This window comes from Schistocerca cancellata, chromosome 5 (genome assembly GCF_023864275.1).
Source record: "Schistocerca cancellata isolate TAMUIC-IGC-003103 chromosome 5, iqSchCanc2.1, whole genome shotgun sequence".
Taxonomy (NCBI): Eukaryota; Metazoa; Arthropoda; class Insecta; order Orthoptera; family Acrididae; genus Schistocerca; species Schistocerca cancellata.
Window position 1 is genome coordinate 7,737,047 of NC_064630.1, and position 12,708 is coordinate 7,749,754.

Here is a 12,708-nt window from a genome sequence, read left to right on the forward strand (position 1 = left end):
GATGTTGCGGAGACATGGCTTAGACACAGCCTGGGGGATGTTTCCGGAATGAGATTTCGACTCTGCAGCGGAGTGTGCGCTGATATGAAACTTCCTGGCAGATTAAAACTGTGTGCCGGACCGAGACTCGAACTCGGGGGTGAGTCGTGCTTGCGTAGCTCAGGTGGTAGAGCACTTGCCCGCGAAAGGCAAACGTCCCGAGTTCGAGTCTCGGTCCAGCACACAGTTTTAATCTGCCAGGAAGTTTCAGTTATGAACTCGTTCGCCTGAAATTAGTCATATACCTTATATCACGTCGTCAAATATAGGGTGTCTAGGAAACCAGACTACCGTATCACTAGATAACACACAGATCGTTATCTGTACGCTCTCAGTCACCACCATCCGGTACAAAAACGTGGCGTTCTGTATACCATCGTCCATCGTGCTGAAGTCGTCTCAGACGCTGGAAGTCCGCCGCTAGAACTGACCCACCTCCGAAAAGCCTTCCGGGAAAACGGGTACAGCGACGGACAGGTGTCATATCTGGTGTGGCACTCAAGTGACACACCAACAGAGAAGAGAACACCACCGAAGAAGAAAGACGGAAAATTGTGTTTTTGCCTTTCACTGGTACAGTGTCGGGAAAGATTAGCCGGCTGCTGAAGAGATATAACATTTCATCGGTTTTCAGGCCCCCAGCAAAAATTCGACAGCTTATGAGGCTTGTAAAGGACTATCTAGGGCTTAGAACGCCTGGAGTGTACAAGATACGATGTCAGTGTGGCTGTTGAAACGTCCCCTTTGAACAATTATACAAGACTGTGCTTAAACTGCCACACAATATTTTTAGCGCAACGCAATCTGACTATCAAAGATCCCTGCAAAAGAATGGCCTTGAGTAACATTAAACTATACCTTTCAGAAATCACTTACCTCACAAAAATCTTCATTACTCGAACTACTGCTAAACAGCGAGCGCCACTACTGCCAGCTAAATAAAAGATTCAAACTACGGATAGTTAGCAAATGAAAGATTTTAATAGAGAAAAAGCAATGTATTTACCTTAATATCATCAAAAGTCATAATATATGTAATTTCAAAACTCCACCATTTCCTTCCACACATCCACCACTGCTGGCGGCTCACCTCTAACTGTGCAACGCTACGCGCTGTTCACATCCAGCTGCCGCTGCCCAACACTACAATGGCAGACAACAATGCAAACTAGCCACATACTGCACACAGCACAGCCAGTGATTTTCATACAGAGCGCTACGTAACGTTGCCAATAAGAAAACATAAACAGCCTACTTACACTGTTACTACGTCGGCCAAACAGTACGCACTGTGGATCAACGCCGGGCGGAACACGAGAGGTGCTTACGCCTACGCTATCCAGAAAAATCAGCCTTGACAGAACACGCCTTAGAAAATGGACACCGAATTCTATTCGACGAAACGTCTGTCGTTATGAGGACGAAGGGATTTTCGGATAACGTCATAAAAGAAGCAATGGAAATAAAAACCTCTGGAAACACCATCAACAAGGACGGCGGTTTGCAGCTCCACACAGCCTGAAACCCGGCCATCGCAAGGATAAAACGGGCGCGACGGACGCGGGATGAAAACATTGCCATATATGGCGAGGAAGAGAGCCCTAGTGACGTCACAGCCAGCAGTGCGACTATATAAGACGCGGCCACGGCGACACAGCAGTCATTCTTACCACTTGACAATGACTCAGGAGATCTAGGTCACCACCTGACACGGCTGGAAGCCCGAGAAAATTTTATTAACGCTCAAACAAGTGTCGTATTAATGAGTTTTATTACAGAAACGTAAACGACAATACTTAGCTTTGACAATCACGCAGAAGTGTCGCAAGCAAGGGGTGACATACAAAATGAGCAATCAGGAGTCTGTGCTACATAAACAGTACAAGCGAAGTGACGAGCGTTGACGCTTCTATCCACGTCGCTCGTCTTGAAGCTGCTATTCAACTGGGGCTTCGCCAGTCGGTCGTGGCGCTTATGTCCTCTTGGCGTAGTGCCGCTGCTGTCCCACTGTCGTTCCGGAGAGGGGTCGATCAGCGTGCTATTGGCTGACGTCTTCTCACAGCGTTCTCTTCTCTATCGTTCCCGACTGGCGTCCCGGCGCTTGACATTACACCATAAATGAACAAATAGTTTTTAAATAAACAGTATCTTTCGCAAAGATACACTTTCGTTGAAACAGTGTGATCCTTCAGGAAATTATACTGAGACGATTCGAAAATTAGGTTAGGAAATGAGAGACTGAAAGTAGTCTACGAGATATGCTGATGATGGCCGAAGTAGCGAGGATACAAAACCTCGGCTGGCGTAGCAACTGGAGCGTTTCTAGAAAAGAGGAATTTATTACCTCTAATACAAATTTCAGCCTTTGGATGTCTTTCATGAGTACGTTTCCTTAGAGTGTAGCCACATACGTACAGGATGAAACATAGGTGTGAAGCAATTCAGGGAGGGAACAATAGCTTTTGAAATGTGATGGTACAGAAGAAAGCTGACAGTTAAATGAGTTTATCGAGTAACTAAGGATGAGGAACCGAATCGAATGGGGAGAAGAATAAAGTTAAGGTACACGTTGACTCAGAGAAGAGATTTGGCTGTAAGACATGTCTCGAGCCACGAAGGAATAGTCGATTTGGTGATGGAGAGATGTGTGGGGATATAAAAATAGCAGAAATAGACCAAGGCATGAATACAGTACGCCGGTTGAAATATGGGTTTCAGGCGTTATTCAGAGATGGCGATGTTTGCACAGGTTACAGTTGTGCGGAGAGCTGCATCTAATCAGTCTTCAGACTGAGTATCACAAAACCAGCAACACACGTTCAAATAAAGGCTAATGGTGGTGAAAACATGACTGAAATTGTAACCTCCCCCTCACTTATCGACCTTAATGACCGTAAAAAATGAAACTGCGTGTACCTAATGCGAATTTTGGAAAAGCAATCGTCACCGAAGTTAATCTGTCGGTAAAGAGGGAGGAAAGAGTTACATCTAAATGAAAGGAAAAGTGCTAATGAAACTGGTGGAAATTAATTTTGAAAAGGGTAAAGTTAATAAAGAAAATAAATGTGCAGCCGTTACGTTAACAATTAACTAGCGGTAATTTGGTATTTGAGATTTGGGGGAAATTACGGTCGCCAGTCCTAAGGACAATTACTATAGTAACTGAAAAAGAAAGGTTATTACACATATAATTAGCACTAGAAGTGTGGCAACTGAAGGTTGACACGTGTAGTGTGAAAACTAAAAGTTTGTCAGAAGTAATAAATTTCGCTACACTCTGACTTAATTTAGCAAAAGAATTAATAAAACAGGAAAATCGAAAGTTAATTTAGTGACTGAAGTTAATAGTGAGCTTTCTTTCTGAAGCACATCGAAATTCAGTAAAACACGGTTAGTCTTGGACTACCTCAACAATCATTTCAAAAGATACTTGAATCTACGCAATTTAGAAATAAGAGATTTAACTTTGAACTTCAATTAAATGATTCTGAACAATTAACAATAGTAAAATTTAGTACGTACCAAGCTGATCTGCAGTCACAGGTAAGCTAAAATACGGTAACAAAACTCGCACTCTTAATTTGTGCTAGTGTAGTCTAAATATTGTAGCCAGCTATGAATACCTTAATTGAAATTTGAAATTAAAGCAGTGAAATAGAATATTACTTTAATGCTGGCGTTTGAATTTCAATGACACTCGGGTTCATTCCGGAAAAGGAAGGGACCCTGCTTGGTAATGCAATTGGGACAATGAGCAACAAAGGTTCATGTTACGTTGCTGTAATTTTGTGATTTAAACAATTTGGAATGCTGAGGTCTGCCATACAGTTCTAGAACTTTATGTGCGTCCAGTCTTCCTTGTTGGTTGATTGAAGGTTTGAAGCCGTCGATCGAGGAGGTGCCGTCCGCGACACCATGTCAGAAACTATCATCGCAAGTCGAGCGCAATTACATGCTGCCAAACCCCGAAAGCGCGGCAACTCGCGGGAGCTTCACATAACACACCTGCTCCACTCGCTACTCCAGCCAGACTCCTGTGCTCAGCCCGCGTTCCACGCGGCAAGTTCGCTACCAAAGATCCTACATACTTTGGTTCTTCACACGACCTATCGATGTAATCGTTGGATAGCGTAGTTTTCCCTAGGCAAGACCCAGCGTAAAAATACAAATAATATTTACAAAACAAACCAATTATACATCGACATAAATGTATAAATCTATATATACAAACAGTAAAACAATTACAATATACAAAGAGACAGAAATGTCATATCTTGAGGTAACAAAGCAAGGAAAAAAAATATTAGTACAATAGATGGAAATAGGAGGATATGCATTTCCGGCGTTACAAAATGAAACATTGTGACAAATGGGGCACATGACGAAGCATGGATGATTTCAAATACGGAACTATACCTGGTGCACTAGCTTGAGATATGTAGATGATGTCCTGTGTATGTGGGCTGGTACTACAAGACAAGTCAACACATTCTTGAAAAACCTAAACAGTCAACATAAAAATATCCAGTTCACTATGGAAATTGGCAACAAATCCATAAACTTCTTAGATATCACCATTGACATCAGTACACACACACATTGTTTCAAAATTTACAGAAAAACAACAACTACAGACACAGTAATACCTTCTTGCTCACAACACCCCCTAGCTCACAAACACGCAGCATTCCACTCAATGGTACACCGTCTCATATCCATCCCCATGTCCGGAGATGATTTTAAAGCAGAGTTACATACAATAAAATTTATTGCCACAGCCAATGGGTACAACCCAGTTCTTATTGACCACATCTTGCACAGGAAACAAATTGAAAAGTGATACCCCACCTCTATGCCCCACCTGCTTCCCCATCCACTGTCTGCAAGAAATGGTGTACACTACCAATTCTAGGTCAGCCAAAGCACTGAAATCCTGCAAGTATAGTCTTTCCATCTATGTCAGGAACACGACAGCCCAGTGTGTTTTTAATATCAAAGAGAAGATCCAGTTATTAGCCAAGAGTGGGATATACAAAATCACCTGTTCTGATTGTGACAAATTTTACATTGGTCAGTCAGGCAGAGACATATCAACTAGGCTGGCTGAACATGAACGCAGCTGGAGGTTGCAGAATTCAGACTCTGCATTTGCTGAGCATGTACTGAGTGAGGGTCACAACTACCAGCCAGTGTCCCATGTACTTCACTTAGCAAACAAAGGCCATAAACTCAACCTGCTGGAAGCCCTGGAAATTAACAAACATCTTGCTCACAGTCCAGATCTCATCCTAAATGACCAGACACAACTCAACACTTCCCCTCTCCTAAACTTCATATAATCATATTTGTTGTTCATTACTTCCCACAGTCTCTCTTCCTACATATTCCCATTTTCCTGTATTCATTAAGTTGCTTTGTTGGTTGAAGTTGTCTTTCTATTGCACATAGACTATAGTTCGATAGTTAAGGCTTTCTTTTAACTGGTACTTGTATTACTATCCATGTTTAACACCCCTTGTAGTTGTCTAATCAAATACTGTTCACATTTCACTTTGCTCACTTATTTAATGAAAACTGGTAGACAGCCTCTGCTTTGATTATAATGTAAATGTTAAAATGCAGTACCACCACACTCTCAAACTGTAGGTTCCCTCAGACACCTCCATTTTCCTGCATTTATTAATTTCTGTTTATCTTATTGAAATTGCTTAAGTTCCTTATGTATTCTTTGTTTAAATTGATAACTGCCTCATCTTTTAATTGGTTGTGTATCACTCTCCATGTTTCATACCTCCCGATGCAGCCTTGTCTAGTACTAATTTTATTTTACTTTATTAGTTTTGTTTAGTAATAGATACTGTTACGTAGGCACGCTATTCCTCTTTTGTGCTAAAGGTTTTCCTGTCTACTCCATTCTTATTTATGTACTGTTCAGTTTTTACTTTTCCATTGCAAAGATGTTACTGTATGTTTCTACTTCAGTCTAGATGTTTTACTTATCTTCCAATGTTGTCTGCTAACATTTAACTTCTTTGGTGATAATGCTCAGTAAATGTCTGAAGATGGCCTTGTAAGCCGAAAACCGGTTAACAGTAAAAGTAAAATTGTAGAACAAAAGCAAACTGGTGCTTTTCATTTATTGAAGTATAGGTGTTAAACGTGGTGTAATTCGAGCTCCTAAATGATCAGACATGGAATTACAGAGACGGCCTGCATACGTCCTTACAGAATCTGCTTTCTGCTGTTTGTAAGAAAATCCACTACGCATCCACAGCGGGGTTTTGTGCTCTGCTCGCACATCCACGGTAACATGGGGTCGTGTACTGTCCAGCTGTCCTGCGATACGTTACTATTAGAGTTGGCGTTATTCCACTCTGACCATCAAATTTACAGGTTTCTAGGATACTAAGGCTTTAGTAGTATGCTAGATGTATTGGGTTGTTATTCGACGACAGAGTGCAATTCGGCCCCAGAACGATTGCTGTGTCTGCTACCTGCATTAAATCCAAGTTACCCGGGCAGCCTGCTTTCTTACTGCGGGCACTCCAGGGCTGCCACGCTACACGTGGCCATCAAACGGCCTACGCTGGCTCCGCAGACCTCTCTCCTGAGGTCATCAGTCCCCTAGAACGTAGAACTACTTAAACCTAACTAAGGACACCACACACATCCATGCCCGAGGCAGGATTCGAACCTGCGACCGTAGCGGTCGTGCGGTTAAACGCAGTAGCGCTTAGAACAGCTCGGCCACCGCGGCCGGCCTATATTCTTTTCCTCTCCGATTCTGCACAGAACCTCCACATTCCTTACCTTATCAGTCCACCTAATTTTCAACATTCATCTGTGGCACCACGTTTCCTCTACTGTTGCGAAATTAAAAGTCTAATTGCGTTGCGCGTAGCATTAATGTAACGTTGGGCAACAATGGAACGACGAACTCACCAAACTTGAAAGCCCGAAGTACGCCATCTGGTTGTCAGTCTGTAGGTGCCGGTGAGCGTCCTGTGAATTCCAGTGTTTTCGACGGAAAGAAATACAAGAGAGCAAATATGAGAGAGGGGCCTTATGATAGCAGGAGGGCGTTTCCCGCGCAGCTCATCGGGCGAGACTGACGGCCGGAGCTGATAGAAGGGCTACACGACTGAGTTAATTTAGCAACAATAGCCAGAGCGGGCTGAAACGTGTTTTCCTTAATTAAGTTTACTGCACAAACAGGGGCGGCGGAGCGGGGAAGCCCCCGGCCGCCTGCTCCGGACAAAGTCGGACGCGCCCTTCCTTGCCCCTTTTCGCACTGCGTTGTGGGGTGTGTTTAGTGACCCGGCGGCCGGCAGCGCGAAAGAGGGCGGTGAACAGTAGGCGGGAGTGGGCGGCGGCGCCCTGCACAGTGGGGCGGGGGTGGGTGCGCGCCGCAGGGGGCCGCGGCTTACGGAGATCACAGGCCGGGCGCTGCGCCGCCCTCGTCGGCTAATGAACGCGCCGCCACTCACCTGGCGGCGCTCTCTCCCCCCGGCGGTCCGAAATGAAAACAGACTTTGACGCGGCTCGGCGCCCAGCGGCTGAACTCCCAAACACGAAACCGTTTGCCGGCGCCCCGTCACTGAGGACAATGATGCCTGCGCTTATCTCGATATCGAGTGCACAGTGCTCTCGCCGTGCGTACAGACGCACGTTCCACTCTTTATTTTTGACATTTTCTCCGAACCTGATCACATAGATCTGAGTCGAAAAACACTGATTATGCAGCATCACATAAAATATACAGGGTGTTTCAAAAATGACCGGTATATTTGAAACGGCAATAAAAAGTAAACGTGCAGCGATAGAAATACACCGTTTGTTGCAATATGCTTGGGACAATAGTACATTTTCAGGCAGACAAACTTTCGAAATTACAGTAGTTACAATTTTCAACAACAGATGGCGCTGCGGCCTGGGAAACTCTATAGTACGATATTTTCCACAAATCCACCATGCGTAGCAATAATATGGCACAGTCTCTGAATGAAATTACCCGAAACCTTTGACAACGTGTCTGGCGGAATGGCTTCACATGCAGATGAGATGTACTGCTTCAGCTGTTCAATTGTTTCTGGATTCTGGCGGTACACCTGGTCTTTCAAGTGTCCCCACAGAAAGAAGTCACAGGGGTTCATGTCTGGCGAATAGGGAGGCCAATCCACGCCGCCTCCTGTATGTTTCGGATAGCCCAAAGCAATAACACGATCATCGAAATATTCATTCAGGAAATTAAAGACGTCGGCCGTGCGATGTGGCCGGGCACCATCTTGCATAAACCACGAGGTGTTCGCAGTGTCGTCTAAGGCAGTTTGTACCGCCACAAATTCACGAAGAATGTCCAGATAGCGTGATGCAGTAATCGTTTCGGATCTGAAAAATGGGCCAATGATTCCTTTGGAAGAAATGGCGGCCCAGACCAGTACTTTTTGAGGATGCAGGGACGATGGGACTGCAACATGGGGCTTTTCGGTTCCCCAAATGCGCCAGTTCTGTTTATTGACGAAGCCGTCCAGGTAAAAATAAGCTTCGTCAGTAAACCAAATGCTGCCCACATGCATATCGCCGTCATCAATCCTGTGCACTATGTCGTTAGCGAATGTCTCTCGTGCAGCAATGGTAGCGGTGCTGAGGGGTTGCCGCGTTTGAATTTTGTATGGATAGAGGTGTAAACTCTGGCGCATGAGACGATACGTGGACGTTGGCGTCATTTGGACCGCAGCTGCAACACGGCGAACGGAAACCCGAGGCCGCTGTCGGATCACCTGCTGCACTAGCTGCGCGTTGCCCTCTGTGGTTGCCGTACGCGGTCGCCCTACCTTTCCAGCACGTACATCCGTCACGTTCCCAGTCCGTTGAAATTTTTCAAACAGATCCTTTATTGTATCGCTTTTCGGTTCTTTGGTTACATGAAACCTCCGTTGAAAACTTCGTCTTGTTGCAATAACACTGTGTTCTAGGCGGTGGAATTCCAACACCAGAAAAATCCTCTGTTCTAAGGAATAAACCATGTTGTCTACAGCACACTTGCACGTTGTGAACAGCACACGCTTACAGCAGAAAGACGACGTACAGAATGGCGCACCCACAGACTGCGTTGTCTTCTATATTTTTCACATCACTTGCAGCGCCATCTGTTGTTGAAAATTGTAACTACTGTAATTTCGAAAGTTTGTCCGCCTGAAAATGTACTGTTGTCCCAAGCATATTGCAACAAACGCTGCTCGTTTAGTTTTTATTGCCGTTTCAAATATACCGGCCATTTTTGAAACATCCTGTACAACCAGTATGGTGCTTACACTGAGCTTCAAACATACACTGCGCACCACTATTAAGGGATCGCTTTTTCAAAGCCCCGCAACTGTCCACCATTGAGACGCAGAAGTTTGACATTTTACTGAAAGGAGGTGAAAAGGCTTGGCGCCCTGTGACGTCAGCATCGGCCTCGCCGACGCTTCAGACAGCGAGGTTCAAAAATGCCTCTGAGCACTACGGGACTTAACTGCTGTGGTCATCAGTCCCCTAGAACTTAGAACTACTTAAACCTAACTAACCTAAGGACAGCACAAACATCCATGCCCGAGGCAGGATTCGAACTTGCGACCGTAGCGGTCGCGCGGTTCCAGACTTAAGCACCTAGAATCGCTTCGCCACTCCGGCCGTCGACAGCGACGTGTCGACACATGCGAAGAAACGGCCACAGCTCAGAAACTCCTGTGACATGCAAAGCGGATTAATGGTGTCGTCACCGAATTTTACCCCCAATACCGCCCAATGCAACTGTAATGTGTTAGACGATGTGAAGGTCGTCACACCACCTCTTACCAACAGTCCGCACTTTTGGCGTCTCTGCGATGGAGATCACAACTGCGATGGAGGTCAGGTTGTAACGTGCGCGTGGGACACACAATACTCATTAAAGCCTGTACTATGGTAAGTGAGCGGGGTTCACCTTACGAGAGAGGATTTTCGTATAGATATTGACCGCGTGTATCTGAATGATGGCAAATCAGACCTAGACCCACTCTGTAATAACAATGATCCGTCACGTAAGTTCAAAATGCAATTACACGTCAGTATGTACCAAAAGCAACACTGAAGATGCTACCAATTTGATAATAATACGGTCGCCAGCCTAATTAGGCATTAACTGAGTTTCTTCCCTGTACAAGTTGGCAGATATTCGTGCAAAGGAAAGTCTATAGAACTGATAGTTTCATGTTCAGTACTGATATGGAAAAACCATGAATACGTAATACTACACTACAATGTATACTACAAAGCTTCGTACTATCTGTTGATCTGATTAAAATCTGGCATAGGTTACCCTAGAAATAGCACTTTCGAGCCACACACAAAATGTCAATTTTGATAAAGATAAAACACTGATAAATTTTGACTTATATATTGACTTTAACTTTTGCTGGTCAAACCAATGTGGAACACTTCAGAATTCAAACGAATAAAAAGGGGGGGGGGGGGGGGGAGACCCTGAAACTGTTATGATCACTGTATTAAAAAAATTGATTACTGAAATTATCATGCGTCCAAGATTTCCAGTATATGAGTTACTACTCCTTTTATCTTATTTACTTCTCATTTTAATACCTTTATATCTGTCTCGAAATAATTAAACTTCATTACTATATCAATATTAAAGTTACCTTTCAACTTCGTTAGACCTTCGTTATTCATTTACTGGTTCATTAACAAAACAGTTCTTTAAACACCATTCTAACATAACTAGGTCTGCAAGTAATTATTATTAACACAAAATTTAATTTTTCATTTCGGGACAGACGGATTGCACAACATTTGGAAAGGACCTTGCCTAGGTTAGTTGTGAGGATAATTAAATGAGGGGAATGTTCTGGTAAAATTTAGGTTATTATTGAACAGTTCACTCTATGGTGCATTCGCATACAGTATTAAAAGTTTCAACCTGCTTGCATCGATGCGGCGGTTGGCGGGCGGCGAGATGGCGAGGCACAGAGCACACATACAACCACAGCTGTGGCTCTTGACGTATCGGCACTTTAATTCTTCTTTGCGTCGCAATACTTTTCCATTTAGTGCCTATGGTATATTGCCATGCTGTGTGGGCGTTGGAACGGCATACCCGAGGCTCAGTGAAACTACGTCTTCCAGGAGAGCCTCCTCGCTCCAGAAGGTGTTGCTCAGACCAATGCCAAACTCCAACTAACTACTGGTGAGCCCGTTGTGCTGTGCAGTGCCCGTGCGCATTTTCCCGCGCTCGCCTGCCATCCACCTTTTACCGCTCCCTGACAGACAGGATATTCACCCGAGGTTTTGCATTCTACATATCCGAACACATTGCCTACGTATGGGAAAGACGCACAGTTACAATTTGAATCATCTTACAACAGTCTCAACATTTGTTACACTTCAATTCTGTTACAATATTGCTTGACATTTGACATAAACGTTACTATTCGCATTGAAACTTGTTTACAGTTTTCTTAACACAATGACATGAAACCAAAAAGAAATGAAATCAGAACGTAAATTACACTAGTTTATCGAAAAATCAGATGGAAAAAAAATTACTTTTATGTACAATAGTACAGCGTAGTTGTTGTTACAAGCTCTGCGACGCCCTGCCTTCAAATCACGCCGTTTTCTTATGGGTGGCCGAGGAAAACATTTCAGAGACACAGCTACTCAGAACCGACACGAAAATGCCTCAGGAGGTGACATAAGCAAAGTCAATCCCTTGCGTCGTTGATTCCCACACATTTCGTGGTCGGAAACGTGAGTTCGCAGTGCGATGGGCTACAGGACAACATTCTTGAACGCGTCGGCACTGCTGACATCCCCTGCACAATTCAACCCTTTACTAAGGAGATCTTAAGGCTACAACTCGATTGAAAGTGGTCTGACCCCTTTGGAGTATAGCGGGACCACTGTTTTTGCCCTGGCATATGCGAAAAGCATGTACAAAAGCCAAGAGGGAATAATAAGAGCAGACGACCGAGAACGAAGTACTCCGATTAAAAAGGGTGCAAGACAGGCATGTAGTTTTTCGCCTCTATTGCTTAATCTGTACAACAGAGAATCAATCATAGAAATAAAAGAGAGATTCAGGAGTGCAATTAAAATTCATGATGAGAGGATATCAATGATACGATTCGCTGATGAAATTACTATACTGAGTGAAAGTGAAGAAGAATTACATGATCTGCTGAATGGAATGAACTGTGTGATGAGTACAGAGTATGGATTGAGAGTAAATCGAAGAGAAGACGAAAGGTACGAGAGGTAGCAGTAATTAGAAGAGCGAGGAAGTTAACATCAGGGTTGATGGACACGAAGTAGATGAAGTTAAACAATTCTGCTACCTAGGCAGCAAAATAATGCATGACGGACGGAGCAAGGATGACATCATTGGCAAAAATGGCATTCCTGGCCGAGAGAAGTCTACTAGCATCAAACATAGGCCTTAATTTTAGTAAGAAATGTCTGAGAATGTACTTTCGGAGCACAACATTGTATGGTAGAGAAGCATGGACTACTGGGAAACCGGAACAGAAGAGAATCGAAGCATTCGAGATGTACTACTACAGACGAATGTTGAAAATTAGGTGGAGTGATAAGGTAAGGCATGAAGAGATTCTGAGCAGAATCGGAGAGGAA